We start from the raw sequence: 16,306 nt of genomic DNA, 5'->3' as shown, positions 1-16,306 counted from the left end.
TCTATTTGCAATCCATACATCGAATATTTGTAAAGCTTTAATTCAACAAAAATAACTCCAGTGATATAGCATATGGCTTTTAGCTTACCCTTGTTCACTTCAGTATTAAAAGGTATGCCTTTTATTCAATTCATTATTAAGGGCATCCATGACACATTGATTACATTTCCAAATAAAAATATTTAATCCACTAATCTTTTACTATATATCTGGTAGGCACCATGGGTCAGATTTAGCCACATTAACTATAGGAAGGTCAAATTAAACAAAAATAGAAGTATACGTACAAGGTTAAAATTACTGCTACTTATATAAATATCATGGGAATTTTTATTTAATTAAGTTCAAAGTGGCTTAAAATAGTTGTCCTCTATTGATTTCATTCTTTTGGGCCTCAGATCATGCAGCTTAGGTTTTATAGAATATTCGAGACATCACATTCATCAAGCTCCCACTTCTAGTTGTCCTGATAATACATATTTTCTTTCAAGGTTGGACTCTCATGTCTCTTTACCTAAAATATTTCATTAGATTTTGTGAGTTAGCATTCATCATTCTCATCTCTGGGTACCCACAAAGTCTCCATACATATGAGTCCCCATAGTATCTAATGAGAAATCCACATATTAAACCTGAGTGAATGTGATTTTTGTGTAAACCTCCTTCACTGGATTACAAGCCTAAAGACAGAGAAAGCACATATTTTTCATTGTTTGTTTATCGTGGTCTCTGACATAGAAGTCAAATTAGCTAATGTCTGTATGCATCTTAACATCATGTCTGTATGTTAGCAGGCTTATCATGAACGAGCTAGTCAAAAGACACTGAGAATATCTGGCTCAGGCTGGTAGCCCAGCACAGTAGTTAAGAGCACGAGATTAGCAGTCAAAAGTACCTGAAATTGGATCCTCACTCTACTGCCTACTAGTTAGAGGACGAGAGCTAGTATTCAATCTTTATGTGTGTCCAGTGCTCATTTATAAAATTAGAATAAAAAAATGTTCTTAGAGATGTGTGGGAATTAAATATACTAGTAGATACAGTGGGTTTATATAACTGACACATAACGAGTTCTATTTGAGCATTATGAGCATTTACTCTAACTATACCAATGCATCAATAGATAGGCAGGTGTTCTGCAGAGAACGGCCTGCTTATCATCTTGAACCACTCCACATGACCAATTGTTGAAAACAGTGTAATGCTTATTCCAAACTTATTCAACAGACTATGTGAATCCTGGTTCTATTACTTGCTAGCCAAGTGGTCTCATAAGTTTCTTAACTTCTCTGAGTCTTTTACCTACATTTGTAAGGCAGAACTAGCAGTGAGATAAGAGAGATATGAGGAGAAGAATGGAGAAAGGAGGAGAAAGAAGAGAAGGAACAAAGAGGAGAGAGAATCTGCCCATAATTTTGGTGAGGAGGGGAAAAAGAGAAGATAGTGGAATGGGAAGATGAGCCGGTGAGAAAATAAAAAGATTGAGAGGGACATGAAAGCAAATTAGTCAATGAAAATACCTTGGAGCAGTTAAAGACAAGATGAGAACAGGAATATTATGTGTTCAGTCTGAAGCAGATGTACTGTCGGGAAGTAAACCACTCTTACATACCACTATATTCTCAGAACCCCCACTCTTCAGCAAATCATTTGGGTTAAATGGAATCAAGGAATTGAGTTCAGTTCCCTATCTTGATTAATGACATTTAGATAAAAATGACTATATTCAAGAGCACAAGCTCAAAAAGGCATAGGCATAAAATCCCAGAAACACTGGTGTTGATTTAGATCTCTATGGAACAAGGGATAGGAGCTGACATAAACATATGAAAATCTCAAAGACTCAGGACACGTTACCTGTTTTCTGGACCACATTGTCTTTAGAGGAAGATATCATGCTACACGGGTTGCTTTAAAATACTGGAATTCTATGATGCAGTAAAGGGAATAATTTTTACCTTTCCAGAAAGTACAATGGAGAACAATTTTTACAAAGGTTACAAAGAGACCAACTTCAGTTCATTAAAATGAAGATTATCTTGATAATTAACTCTGTACAAAATTATTGGGGGATTGGATACCATCAGTTCCATAACTAACTTGTTTAAACAGAATAAAATGACCACTAGTTGGCATTACCACAGAGGGGATTTAAGCCTAAGAGAGGAAGGGGAAGCAGTTGATGTTTGAGACTCTTTCAAAAACAAACAAAACACACAGAAAAGAAAACAAAGAAAGAAGCAATAGGAAGGAAAAAAAATGGTAGCATTTAGTAAGAACTGGTTCTTTACTAAACTAATTTTTAAGAGAATAAATTAAATCTGAATGGTAGGGGAGAGAGTCAAGAGTCCTTATATCAGAAAAGTTTGAAAATAATGGGCACTGGGAAGAAATGGTGCAGGAGGGGAGATAGATAGCATTTGGAGCAGGGAGAGCCTAATGGTGTTCTTAGGGCTGATTTCACAGTATATATATATGAGGCTGGAAGCTAACAAAGCAGAAATGTACAATAGAAATATGTGAAGGTTAAAGTAGCTCTACGACATGTGGGCAATGCGACCATTTCTATTTTGGAAGATATACAAAAGTGTATATATTCACTCTCACACAACAATTACTTGTAGGACACCAGCTAACGTTTGGGTCTTGTAGGTGAGATGGAGAATTAAGCACGAGCATACATTCAGAGTTTACTAAAAATAACCAATTAAGCACACAGACATACTGTTGTTCGGTAATAACAAACATATTTGGCCTTTTACCAAAGATGTTGCAGGAAGAAGTACACCCTATTTTCCCTATTTTCTTACAACTTGACTATTGCTTAGCATCCTTATTTTTTTATTTTTTTTAAAGATTTTATTTATTTATCTGACAGAGATAGAGACAGCCAGCAAGAGAGGGAACACAAGCAGGAGGAGTGGGAGAGGAAGAAGCAGGCTCATAGCGGAAGAGCCTGATGTGGGGCTCGATCCCACAACGCCGGGATCACGCCCTGAGCCGAAGGCAGATGCTTGACCACTGTGCCACCCAGGCGCCCCTAGCATCCTTTTTAAATCCTCTTTTGGAGAAGTCTGAATATAATAAAATATTTTAAAAATCCTACAACTTATTTCCATATTTTGGAACTTTACATTTAAATGGTTTCCCTACCTCCTTAAGAGACGTTATTCCATAAAACTTCTCTTAGTCCAGTGTCTTCTGTCTTTCTATTTCATTCCCTCCTCCTACTTGCTGTTTCAGAAAATAACCACAAACAACTTCTTTCATCTTTTCTGATTTCTACATTCTCTTTCTTTCTTTAGAGTGAACAGCTTATTCAAATATCCCATATTCTGCCTCCTGTCACTTCCAGAGTGGTGAATATTATCTAATCTTTCAAGCTTCAAACTAAAGATCACTTTCTCAAGGAGGACTTTTATGACCCCTAGACTATGGCATTCTCCTCTTCCTAAAGTTTCAACTACGCCTAACACCCACTGCACATTCCACTGCAGCTACCTGCCACGCTGCCTCCTGTACTAGGGTATCGATGAAGTCAAGGCAGGTACTACCACCTTATTTATGTTCATTTACTGTGTCCTCATGACTACTGGATATCACATGGGGGAGATAATTACTAAATGACTGGAGAGATAGGTGGATAAAAGATAAACTAATCAGTGTATATCTACCAGGTACCCACAGGATTCTAGATTATGTGAAGGTATCATGTATTGAAATGAGGGGGATGTTGCCCTTTTAAGACGCTAAAGATTTAGATAAAGAGATGCACGGGTAAATGACTAAAACTAACGCAGGGGAATGAGACACATGCTATTTCTAAAAAGTATCAGCACACGAAGTGCTGCTGGGCAGTGCAAAGGAAAGAGTCAACCCAGCTGGGAGCATCAGAGGCAGACATCACAGAGAGGATAGGTCTGACTTCAGTCTTGAAGAAAGAATAGAAAATTGACAGAGATGGAGGGAGGGCAAACCCTGCTCCAAGCTATGGAGGCCTGGTCAAAGATGACATCATCAGGTGTGTGTAGTCTAGGTTTTGTTGGAGATTCCTATAAAATGATTTAATCAGGAAAAACAAGAGAGTGGGACACAACGTGGAGGGGTTTAGCAATTAGACTAAAGAATTGAGAACAAAGTATGTAGGACATAGGGACACATAAAATATTTTTGAGAAAATAAATAATCAGCTTTTTTAAGGATGATAACTGACAGTAATATGAAGAGGTCCTTACAGAGACCGAAAGCACCCAAGTGAAATAGGAGGCTATTTAAAGAACCATGGCAAAGGGATGATGATAAATGCAATGCCACATCAAAAGAACCTATTAATATAAAGTTTATATTTCCTATTATACTTGAATGACCATCCTTAATGTCTTTGTAATACGCACATCTACTTAGATGTAAGATGGATAAGTCTCGAGAGAAAGCACCAAATGAAATTTACTAAAAGTTATATCTGAAAATCAAATTTGAAGGCAGACATGTATTCAAACACAAATTAAGGTGACGGAGCTCATTATAAGTATCTATCTGTTAATTAGATCAAAATTAAGTTTATACATGTGTCTAGAGCTTATATAGAAGGAGGTTCTATTGTATCAATATTTTTAATTTAATACTACCATAACTAATTTTGAAAACAATAGCCCGTAACTTGAAATGACATGTACATTTGTAGCTTGAAAATTTTAGTGACACATACATTGACTTGGGAACTTATTTATTTAGGTTTTGATTGTGCATGGTTTCTAGGTTTACTGGCGGGAGGGGGGGAGCTAAGGAGAATATGATTGAAATGACTATATTTATTTTGAGGTCCTGGATGTATTTACCTGTTTGTTTCACCCTGATTAAGCTGCAGCTTGTGCTAACCTTGGTGAATGCATATCTTTTTTTCCTGATTTAATTGCGATTGCCTGGAGCTTCAATCTGCATGTAGCACTGTGACAGTTTATAAAACAACAAAACAAACTGAAACCAAAGTCAACCAGGGAGGAGGAGACAAGAGGAAAATGAGAAGTGGGAGATTTTCATCTCAGTGAATTTCATGGACTAAAAGTTTGGGTTCCCCCCAGATTCATACACTGAAGCTCTAACTGCCATGTGATGGTATTTGGGGGGTAAGCCTTTTGAGATATAATTAGGTGTAGATGAAGTTATGAGGCTATGACCCACATAATGGGATTAGTACACTAATGAAAGGCCATGTGAGGACATAGCAAGAAGGCAGCCACCTGCAGCCAGAGAAAGTGCTCTCCCCAAACATCAAGTATGTTGAAACTTTGATTTTTGGCTTCCCAGTGTCTAGAACTGCAAGAATTAAATGTCTCTTGTTTAAGCCATCCGGTCTATGGTATTTTGTTACAGCGGCCGGAGCTAAGGCAGTGGACATACTGTATATTTTGTTTATATATATTTCCCTTTCCAGAAGCTAACTTTGTCCTCTTTTATCTAAACATTTTTGTTTTTATCTACAAAGTAAGAACGTGATAGTCAATGGCAACAGGTTTTCTAAGTGTTACAAATGGGTGAAGAGCTTAAGTTACATATAAATACTTAAAATGTATTTTTATAGTAAAAATGTTTCCTTTAGGCTCTGATGCTTAAAAGCTTGATTAACGAAATAATTATGTGGAGTTTTCCAGTTGTATGTATGCACTCCTGATACAGTCTCTAGTCTATACCTATGTCCTGTGGAAACTCGTCCGTGAGGATGGCACGAGATAGACAGGTGAAGGGGACGTTTTTAACAGTGAGAAATTCAAGGTGAGGAATAACCAGAAAAACTGCAGAGAGAAGTTAAAGTGGAAACTGAGACAGAGGCCCCTAGTGGCAATTATAAGGAGTGACAAAAAAGTAAAAACCATCAGTGATAAGCATCTATGTTAAAAACCAAAGGGTTTAGGGGCGCCTGGGTGGCTCAGTCATTAAGCGTCTGCCTTTGGCTCAGGGGGTGATCCCGGGGTCCTGGGATTAAGCCCCACATCGGGCTCCCTGCTGGGAGCCTGCTTCTTCCTCTCCCACTCCCCCTGCTTGTGTTCTCTCTCTTGCTGGCTCTCTCTGTCAAATAAATAAATAAGATCTTAAAAAAAAAAACAAAACAAAAAAAAAAAACCAAAGGGTTTAAGTGCATAATGAATTGAATTCAACAGACTGTTCTCGAAGAGTGGTCAAATAAGACTGTAAACTTGAAAGGCAAGCTAGAATTTTCACAAGCTTGATGTTCTCCTAGCACATTGGGGTTCAACTCACCACCTCACGTAAAATTATGTTACGTTTTTTCAAAGAATAATTTGGCAGTCCTGACCACTCCCTCCCCCCCATGCTAAAATCTTTTCCTTCCACGGTTTCTGGGATATGGCATTCGCCTGGGTTCTTGTCTCCTCCCTTCAACTGGCTAACTAATCTCCTTCTCAGATCTCTCATATGAACGTATCTCCTGAGTCACCAGGTGCAACTCTGTTCTTCCCTTGGATCTTAAGAACAGGATAACCCACTGCCTATTGAATAGTGCCTTCTAGATACACTGCTGGCCCCTCAAAATCAACATGCCAATACCTGAGCTCCTTTTTCCCAAACCAACTCCCTTTATTGATCCCTGAAGCTTTTTAATAGCATCTTCTGCACTTAAGACAGTATTCTCATCATGACTTTTTGGCCCCTTCATCTTTCCCGCTCACCATACCCCTGGGCCTCTTCCGACACTTAGTTTGAATTTCAGGAGCCGTTAGTAAACAGAACCGAGCTAAAGACAAGGATTATACTTTGAAAAAAATCCAAAATTTACTGTTTTATGTTGTTGTAGATGTGCGTTTCATATGTCTATGGAATTTCCTGTGAGGGTGGGATTTGAGTTTCTCTGTTTAGATATATTTGGTTTAGTTTATCTACCTGACAGATGCTCTCATGGATTTCCTTCCGAAGAATATTTTATTGTTTGTTTCAGGTCCCCCCCCACCCCGCTCCGTGTGAACACCACATTATTATCTTGAAATGTTTGGATTCTCGAGCTGTGTTAATTTGTGTTCTCTCCTAATTTTCTGGCAACTTAATGATCTCTCAAGAAGAAGAAAAAAAAATCTAACATCTTTTTATTCACAGGATTTTAACACATTCAGTCTTCCCTCTTTGGAGGTTAGATCTCTAATATCCTCCATCCCACAGAGCCATGGGGTAAAATCTCTTGTCGCCCTTTTTCGTAAGTGTTGTTGTTCAGGACTTGCTGTTCCAAAGTAGTGAAATAGAAGCTTGTATTCACTACCAACTTCCACTTCAAGTCATTGCAAACATATCAAATGTTCTCTTGGTCTCAACTCTCTGATCTTAAAAATGCCTGACCTGGGTTAATAATAGAGCTGTTATTAGCCCATAAGCAATTGAGAAGGAAAATGCAGCACTAGCTGTAAACTTTCTCATGGAGTTCGTGGACTACATTAGGTCCTGGTTAGGTGCTGTGGGTGCAGACTGTTACCACTGCTGCTGCTATTACAGTAGGTATGCTTTAAGAAAAAGAGATGATCGTTATAATGGGGATGGACTGGGGGGGAATGATACTAAATGCAGAAATATGGATATCAGCGAGGGAAACCGCTAAACAGCAGCTGGACCAGAATGTAGTAGAAGACTGTATCATTATTATACAGCAAAGGCGAGAGTTCATAAGACACTGACATATGTGACCACTTAGCACAAGCAAAATCTGCTTTTGCATCATTAATACCCACCGATAAGACTCATTTCATCATGGTCTAATTATTGATAAAATAAGATCTGGGTCATTTAGAAAATAAACATAAATTTGTTTTAACTTTACTTGGTTTAAGACAACGACGAAGCATGCATGTTAGCTGGAAAAGTTTCTATTTAAAATTGGTAATATTTTAAGATTTAAAAAAAAATGCAATTAACCACAACCATTTAGAAAACCGAGGGGAAAAATCCCTAGATAAACATCCATGCCCTAAGAGAAACGCCCATTTGAAAAGAGAAAAACAAATCTTAAGTTGGCAGCCTGTTTTTCTACCCGCTTTGCATGACTGCTTGGTATGCAGACGCCAGGTCACAGGTGGAAGACGTTGAGGACCATTATACAACGTAAATGTTTATAATATATCATAATTACCAGCACACCTGTGGTAAATAACTTTGTGAGGGTGTGCAGCAAAGATGCTGAAAATGCTCAGTAGAGAAAGCAAGAAATACAACCCTCTCTCTAGTTTTTTAGCCTACCATTGGATGGGATCCAATTTCCATGTTTCATTAGTTGGAACAGCCACTTGCAAGGCTGTGAAGCCGATGTCTGTCTCTGAAGTGTTCCATTTCTCCCCAGCTATCTCCCCAGCTCTCAATATATGAAGCATTCAAGATTCTCAGGGACCATATTTTTTTTCAACACCTTGTCTTTTATTCCAAGAAATACTTTGTACTTAGGTTTCGTTTCAGAAATAAATCAATTAGGTATTTCCTTGAGAAGTCAAAAAACTCTGGTTAACAAGTCAAAAATTGCAATTAATGGGGCGCCTGGGTGGCACAGCGGTTAGGCGTCTGCCTTCGGCTCAGGGCGTGATCCTGGCATTATGAGATCGAGCCCCACATCAGGCTTCTCCGCTATGAGCCTGCTTCTTCCTCTCCCACTCCCCCTGCTTGTGTTCCCTCTCTCACTGGCTGTCTCTATCTCTGTCAAATAAATAAAAAAAAATAATAAAATCTTTAAAAAAATTGCAATTAATTATTGTAAAATCTAAGTCAATAATTTTGGCAAAGTCTCCCAATATGAAACTGATGTATTTACTATTACTATTATCACAAACTAGTTCATTTGCTTCGTTAGCTGTGTGTTTTGCATCCAGTTTACTTTATTGATATCCCAGAAAGAAGCTTGGTCCATGATGAGATGTTCTAATGGATCTGGCATTGGCCCCAACCATACACTTAGACAGATTCTCCAGAGACCAATATTATCTGAGATGAAGGATACCTGCTCTAAAACCTATTATTATGTAAGATGATTAGAAAACTTCATATTTGAACAGACTTACTGTATTCTTTCTTCCACCACCAACCTCCTAGCATTTGTTATTGAAATGTATTTCAATCGTATACTAATGGGTAAAATTGAGAAAGATTCTCTGAAGTGGCAGCTGTACTATAAGGATATTTTTGAAGAACTGTTTTCATTATAAATTGTAATAGTCCCGTGGGTACCACTGAATATTAGAGAACTCAGAACACAAGTGGCATTCTTCTTGAATACAAGCTTTTGGATTTTGTTTACTTTTTCCTTCTTCCCTTAATGGACACTGAAAAGGCTCATGATCCCTGGGTTGGCTAAAGAAGAGTCATAACCCAATTTATGGCCTGCCACTTACATGTGTTCAGGTTTTTAAGATCAACATTGTGGGTACTTCTGTTGTTATTTTTAAAAAAGATTTATTTCTTTTAGAGAGAGAGAGAGAAAGAGAACATGAGTTGGGGGGAGGGAGAGGGAGAGAGAGAGAAGCAGATTCCCCACTGAGCATGGAGCCTGATGTGGGGCTCAATCCCACAACCCTGAGATCATGACCTGAGCCAAAATCAAGAGTCAGACACCTAACCAGTTGAGCCATCCTGGCGCCCCTTTCCCTTTCATTTCTATCACCTCATTCTGTCTCATTTTCCATTTGTTTATGTATAGCAAGAGGCATATACATTATATAAGCATTTTCAATTTATTAAAAAAGAAAAAAAAATCACCTAAGCCTTTGCTTTGGCCTCATCTATCCCTTCTCATCAAACAAACATGCTGAATGATTAAAGTTAGCCCCAAACCATCACACTTTCCACCATCTGGAGAAATAAGATCAATGATACAAACACAGAAACTGTATCTCAGTCGGAAAAAAGTCTCAGAAATAGATGTGAATATCTCAGCCAAACCTCATCACATTTGATTTTTGTCCCCTACCTCTGGAGTTAAAATTTAAAATGGAACTCACTTATGGGTCAGAGGTGCTCACGAAAGAATCAGCAAATGCTGCACAGCCCAGTGATGCTGGACGTTGATATAGTTTTAAGGGGGAGAGGGAAATCTTTACCCCATGAACTCAGGGAGGAGGAAACACAGCCTGAGGCTATATCAACAGGGAATTAACGAGCCACAGGACATAAAGTCTAACAGAGAGCAAAGCATATTAATGAGCTCAAAGCTCATGCTCGCCCTCAACCAATTAGTCTGAGAAGACCTACCTCATGTTCCTGTGTCTGATTCCTTTTCAGTGAATCATTCACACTGCTGCCGGAGGGTCACAGCATTCCCCATTTCGGCACCTCATCACCTACAGAATGAAGTCCAGGGGGTTGGCCTATTCAGGGCCACCCATAAGAAGCCCAAAGCGACTTTCCTAGTCATCAGACACCTTCTCACATTGCTCGCGAGCCACAGGTTGTGCCATGTTGTTGTCTGAGTAAATAATTCGATTATAAGTTCCACTGGATTTTTCTGTACAGATTGGTCCTACATCCCAAAATATCCTCTCCATCATGCTCTGCCTATTCAAATCCCACTCATTTTTCAAGACACAGCTCAGATATAAAAATCTCTGAAGCCTACCTCTGTATTTTAGTCTGAGTGTTTGTATGTACAGCCTACACTTTGTGGAAAAGAATAATTCAGTTTTTGGGCGCCCAGAACTTTTATAGATAAACTAAGCTAAAAGATTAAGGGGAAATAACATTAGTGCTTGGTTCAAAGGATTGTTTGGAAAATTTAATAAACAGTATATGTTAGGTCCTTAGTACTTGATAAATATTAATTACTTGGTAAATATTTATGGTAGTTACTAAGTAATGATCTATGAACTCTAAACGTGGATTCTCACTCTGAGAATCCTCTTGTATAGGTGAACATTCCTGTGTTGAAATAGTAGGCTACTCTGGTACTAAAAACTCTGTGTTTTCGAGTTGGTTTATTTTCTGTCTTGGTCTCTTAAAGACTCACACTTAACAAATGAACATACTGGAGCTCTTTTATACGGAGTTTCAGAGACAATTGTGAGACCCATCCAAGTCTGAAGATGGAGATACAGATGGTCATGGAATAAAGAAGAATTAGTAATGAAAAACTTGCAATGCTTTACCAAGCCACAGGGAATGGCTAGCACAAGACGGAATTTATCAGATTTGTTTGGAGTTTTGACTTTGCCATATGGGTTCAGACAAAACTGAAATGCAAAACAGAATTCTAAATCATTCAAAGCTGTGAATAGAAATTGCCAAGTTTTACAATCTCAACTATGAGGTGGTAAGACCATGGTAAGGAAGAGAGGTGCCCTACATGAAGAAAATGATCTCATTCTCTTTAACTCCCATTTACTGAGCATCAACTGTGTAAAGAGATGTGCTCAAGATGATGGGGAAAATAAAGGTGAGAGAAACATAGAAGAAAACTCTTTCTTCTTCAGCCATATCAAAAATTCAAGTGTGGGGGCGCCTGGGTGGCACAGCGGTTAAGCGTCTGCCTTCGGCTCAGGGCGTGATCCCGGCGTTATGGGATCGAGCCCCACATCAGGCTCCTCCGCTATGAGCCTGCTTCTTCCACTCCCACTCCCCATGCTTGTGTTCCCTCTCTCACTGGCTGTCTCTATCTCTGTCAAATAAATAAATAAAAAATCTTTAAAAAAAAAAAAATTCAAGTGTGGTGGGAAGAGCTTTGCTCTTAGAATGAGGATGTGAAAGTGTCTCTATCATCTAATAGTGTGATATTAATATTGTAATTAGCCATATCTCACAATCACATGGAACATAAATGTCATAACTAATGGTGAAGTAAGTCCATGAAATAATTATCTGTGTGGAATCTTACCAGCAACCCCTCCTGTGCTACATTGTTATTTTTTAAAATTTTTTTATTATTTTCATTTGGCCACTGTATAGCATATCATTAGTTTTTGATGTAGTGTTCAATGATTCATTAGAAGCATTGTTCTTTAGAAAACAAAATTTGAATCTTGTATCTGTGAACCTCAGAGTTCTAATATGAAAAGAAAAAAAATAGCAGTCAAACTAGTACATATTGTGTATATATCTATGTTTTTGAGGTGGGCAAAACAGTGAAAATCACATAAGGCAGCTAGTTCTGCCTTCATCTGAGAGTGTCTTTATTTTCCTTAATTCCTCAAGGAAACTTTGCCTGAACATAGGATTTTAGGTTGAAAATTCTTTTCTTACAGTATTTGAAAAAGTGTTGTGTCACTTCCTCTTGGCATATAATCTCTCATGAGAAAAATCACCGTGATTTGAATTATTTTTCCCTTATAGAGAAGGTATTATTTCTCCTTTCAAGATTTGTTTGTCTTTATATATCAGAAGTTTGATCATAATGTGTCTTGGGATGGATTTCTTTGGATTTATCCTGCCTGGGTTTCTCTCAGATTCTCGAATCTATAGGTTTATGCCTTTTGACACAATAAATATTTTTCACCATTATTTCTTCAAATACTTTTTCAGCCCCACCCTCTTTATTTTCTTCTGCTAGGACTCCAATGACATGATTAGAGCTTTTATTATATTCCCACAGGTCTCTGAGGCCCTTCTTATTTGTCTGTGTGTGTGTGTGTGTGTGTGTGTGCGCATGCGTATTTTCTTTTTGTTGTTCAGATTGTGTAATTTCTATTGTTCTATTGTCAAGTTCAATGATTTTTTTCCTTGGTCTCCTCCATTTGGCTTTTGAGTCTGTTCATAGAGTATTTTATCTCAGTTATTGGATTCTTTTAGTTTTATAAATTTCCACTTGGTTCTTCTTTCTATCTTCTATTTCTTTAACAAGAATGCTTATTTCCTGCTGTGACTTTCTATTTTTTAATTTATTTTAAGTGTATTCATCACTCACTGAAGCATTTTTATTACAGCTGCTTTAAAAGATACGTCAAATAATTTTAACATTCTGTCATCTCATTATTGGTGTCTATTAATTGCTTTTATTTTTTCACTCAGTTTGAGATCTTTCTGGTTCGTAGTAATACAAGTGATTTTTTTATTGGAACCTGGAAATTGGGGTTATTGTGGTTTATGAAACTCTGGATCATAATTTCTCTTTCAGCTGGCTTCTTCTGACATTCTTCGGGAAATGGAAGGAGTGACAGTGCCCCATTACTAACCGGCAGATACAGCCATCTAGGCTCCCCAGTTGGCCTCCACTGATACCCAAGAAAGGAGTTCCTCTTTATAGCTGATGCAAATGGGTATCATTTGCATTTCCTCACTAGGCCTCCACTGATATCTCTTTGCCTGGGTAGTGTAGGCATGCCTTATTATTTTTTCCTATGTGGCTTTCATTCATACCAAGGTTGGGGACATGTCCTTGTTATAACTGGGCAGTGGTGAAATTTCCTAATTATTTCATAGGTCTCCAGTATGGAGATTGGAAGGAAAAGTACCACATTACTGCAGAGTGGAGATTGAGTTCAGGCTTCCCATATGGTCTCACTGAGGGGGAAGGAGGAATGGTCTTATTAATCATGGTAGGAATCAAAGTTGTAGCTCCTGACTTGGCCCTCTCTAACACCATGCCGTCAGCCTTGTTAAAGACTTGTGGTACTAGGCTCCCCAAGTGGCCTGCAATAGTAGGGGTAGGAGTGGGGTAACAGCTTTTCCTGAGATTTTTGGATAAAATAAAATTATTGTAGTCTAAAATTTTTTTCTGTCTCATTAGGCTCACCTTTAGCTAGAGAAAACAGGTTTTTGTTGGAACCTTTTTTCCTCTCTGTCTGTTGGCATTTCCTGATTGCCAGCTTTTTCAGTTTTAAGTCTAGGAAATAGGAAGTAAAAGAAAATCTAAGGAACTCACTGCTATGTCATTTCTTGGGTCCCAAAGTGCATGGTCAGTCTGCTTCCTTCCTTCCAACTTTCATAGTCTTATTATATATGTGTTTTATGTGTAATATCCAGGGTTTTTAGTTGTATGTAGAAAGAGAAATTGGAAAAAGGACATCTACTCCATATACCCCGAAATACTCTTTTATTTTGCATGTTTCTGCTCTGAATTGCATTTCTAATTTTTCTAACTATACTAGACTCAGAAAAACTTCATAAATAGCCATATACACTTTCACCAGATATTCCTGGGGTCTGAGTGTGATTTTAAGTTTTCTCAGTATCCTAACCTATAAAATGAGGCTAAAAGCATTTACCTGGGGGGACTCTAGTGAAAATTAAATAAAATTATGTATGAAGCACTTAACAAAGTACCTCACACATAATCACTCAAAAATGATGGCTGTTATTATTTTTATTGCTAATAGACACAAAATCATATTTTTTAAAAGTTAAAAGCCATGTGACCTTAAACTACATATATATACATATATTTTCAAATACAGCAAAAAGTTACCATCTATATAACAAAACTTTTCTTATTTTAGGATAGAAATTCATGGAATTTATATTGCTAACCTGGAGTCAGAACTGGAGAGAGGAATTATCTTTAGAATGTTAGAAACAAATGTTAATTACACATTTTAGAGTCCACCAAAAGTTCTAGTCTGAGGATCAGAGTGAAGCAAGACAGCTCATGCATTTAGTCTTGTGATAAATGACTTCACCCTGAGAGGATTCCACTACAGTACTGAAAGTACATTATATTATGACAAAAAGAGAAATGTCAAAACTGTTTCCCAGATTCAAGGAGAAAATGTGCCACATCATATGTCTTGATCAACATGTCTTTTTATTGAATCTCTGAATATTGACTAGTCTTGTGCTATAGTCTCGTGCTACTGAAAATGTGTTTCTTTCCAAAGCTTAGAGAACATTCTAAGGACATAATCTTGACTATATCTGAAATCTCAGGTTTCACCTTTCTATGTTGAAAAGTCTTATGGCCTGATCCAGTGCAATCTACCAGGCTGAGAAACCAATATTGAAAAGCACAGACCTTAGGAAGGATGCTGAAACAGGTTATAGCCTGCCAAGCACTGTATGGTACTGCCCAACACCAGCCCAGAAGCAAGATTAAAGGATGTACCTACTTGTGAATCACAATTTTGAAGTGATCCTATTATAAAATCTCAATTAATTCAAGTGGATGTGAACATGGCTGATATTTTTGTTACCTGGAAGTGAACAGAAAACCCCTTTATTTACTACTTCTCTCTTGGAGATTCTAGATCACAGAATTCTACATTTGTCTGAGAAATGAGGATCAGAAAAAGCTAAAGTGAAACTCTCATCACACAGGACTCTGCAAAAATGAGGAGCTTTCCAAAATAATTTTCTACCAAGACAGGTATCTGGCATCTCCTTTGTATTTTTCTATTCACTCCCCCTTTCATCCTCATAACTTCACTTTGAAGTGAGGTTTATGACCTCCATTTTAAAGATGAAACTTGTTGAGGTTTGGACACTTGCTAGAACCAGAATTTTCATTCAGGTCTCTCTGTCTCTAAGTCCCAAGTGTTTTCTACTATATATTCACTGTCTTCCTGGGCAGTTCTTCCTCAGTTTACATTCTGGCTCAAATGTTCCATCAGCCAAACTGATAATGCTTTCAAAGAGATTTTGAAAGAAGCACAGTGCATCCCTGTGGCCAGCACAATAAACAGCAGGAATTAAATAGATTTCAAGGAAAAGAAAAAATCTAGCAACATCTAATAGTGACTGCATTATGAATACTTGAAATACATTGTTCTTAACCTAAGATCTTGGAGACTAACAAAGAAAGAAGCCTCCCTCTTAGGAGGCTTAGTTTTGTTGTTGTTTTTAACTTTTTGTTATTTTGTTTGGATGAGTGTGTGTTCACATTCTACAGTTGGATTTTTTTTAAAGCATTTCCTATATGACCAAACAGAATACAAAACCTTTTATGTGCACAATTTCATTTAATCCTCACAATGACACTATGATATCAGTGCTAGTAATTACCACCACTCCTCATTCTATAATTGAGGACATCAAATTTCAGAGATGCCACGTAATACGACTGGTAAGTTAAGGAGCCAGGATTCTAGCCTAGGACTGTAGGACACCAAGCCCAAATAACTGATTACTCTCCACACGCCTATCACCAATTTCTTTCTCTCTTCTTAATGGGAAAGATGGAGACAACATGGTTATTTGAAATTCTAATAAATCATATGCTCACATATTTGAGATAATTGATTATTGATGACATCTCTCGAGCCTCAACTCTTATGTAGATGTTGACTAGCTAAATCCAAATGTACACATTTGGATTTCAAGGCACCTTGAAAGACTTTTTGAACTTACCCTTCCCTTGTTTCCTTTTACTTGTGTGCAGAATCTCAGAAGATTCTTCTGTTCTTAAGCA

This window comes from Ursus maritimus, unplaced genomic scaffold (assembly GCF_017311325.1).
Source record: "Ursus maritimus isolate PB19 unplaced genomic scaffold, ASM1731132v1 scaffold_19, whole genome shotgun sequence".
NCBI lineage: Eukaryota > Metazoa > Chordata > Mammalia > Carnivora > Ursidae > Ursus > Ursus maritimus.
The sequence above is the reverse complement of the archived record's forward strand: the minus strand, read 5'-3'. Positions refer to the sequence as shown.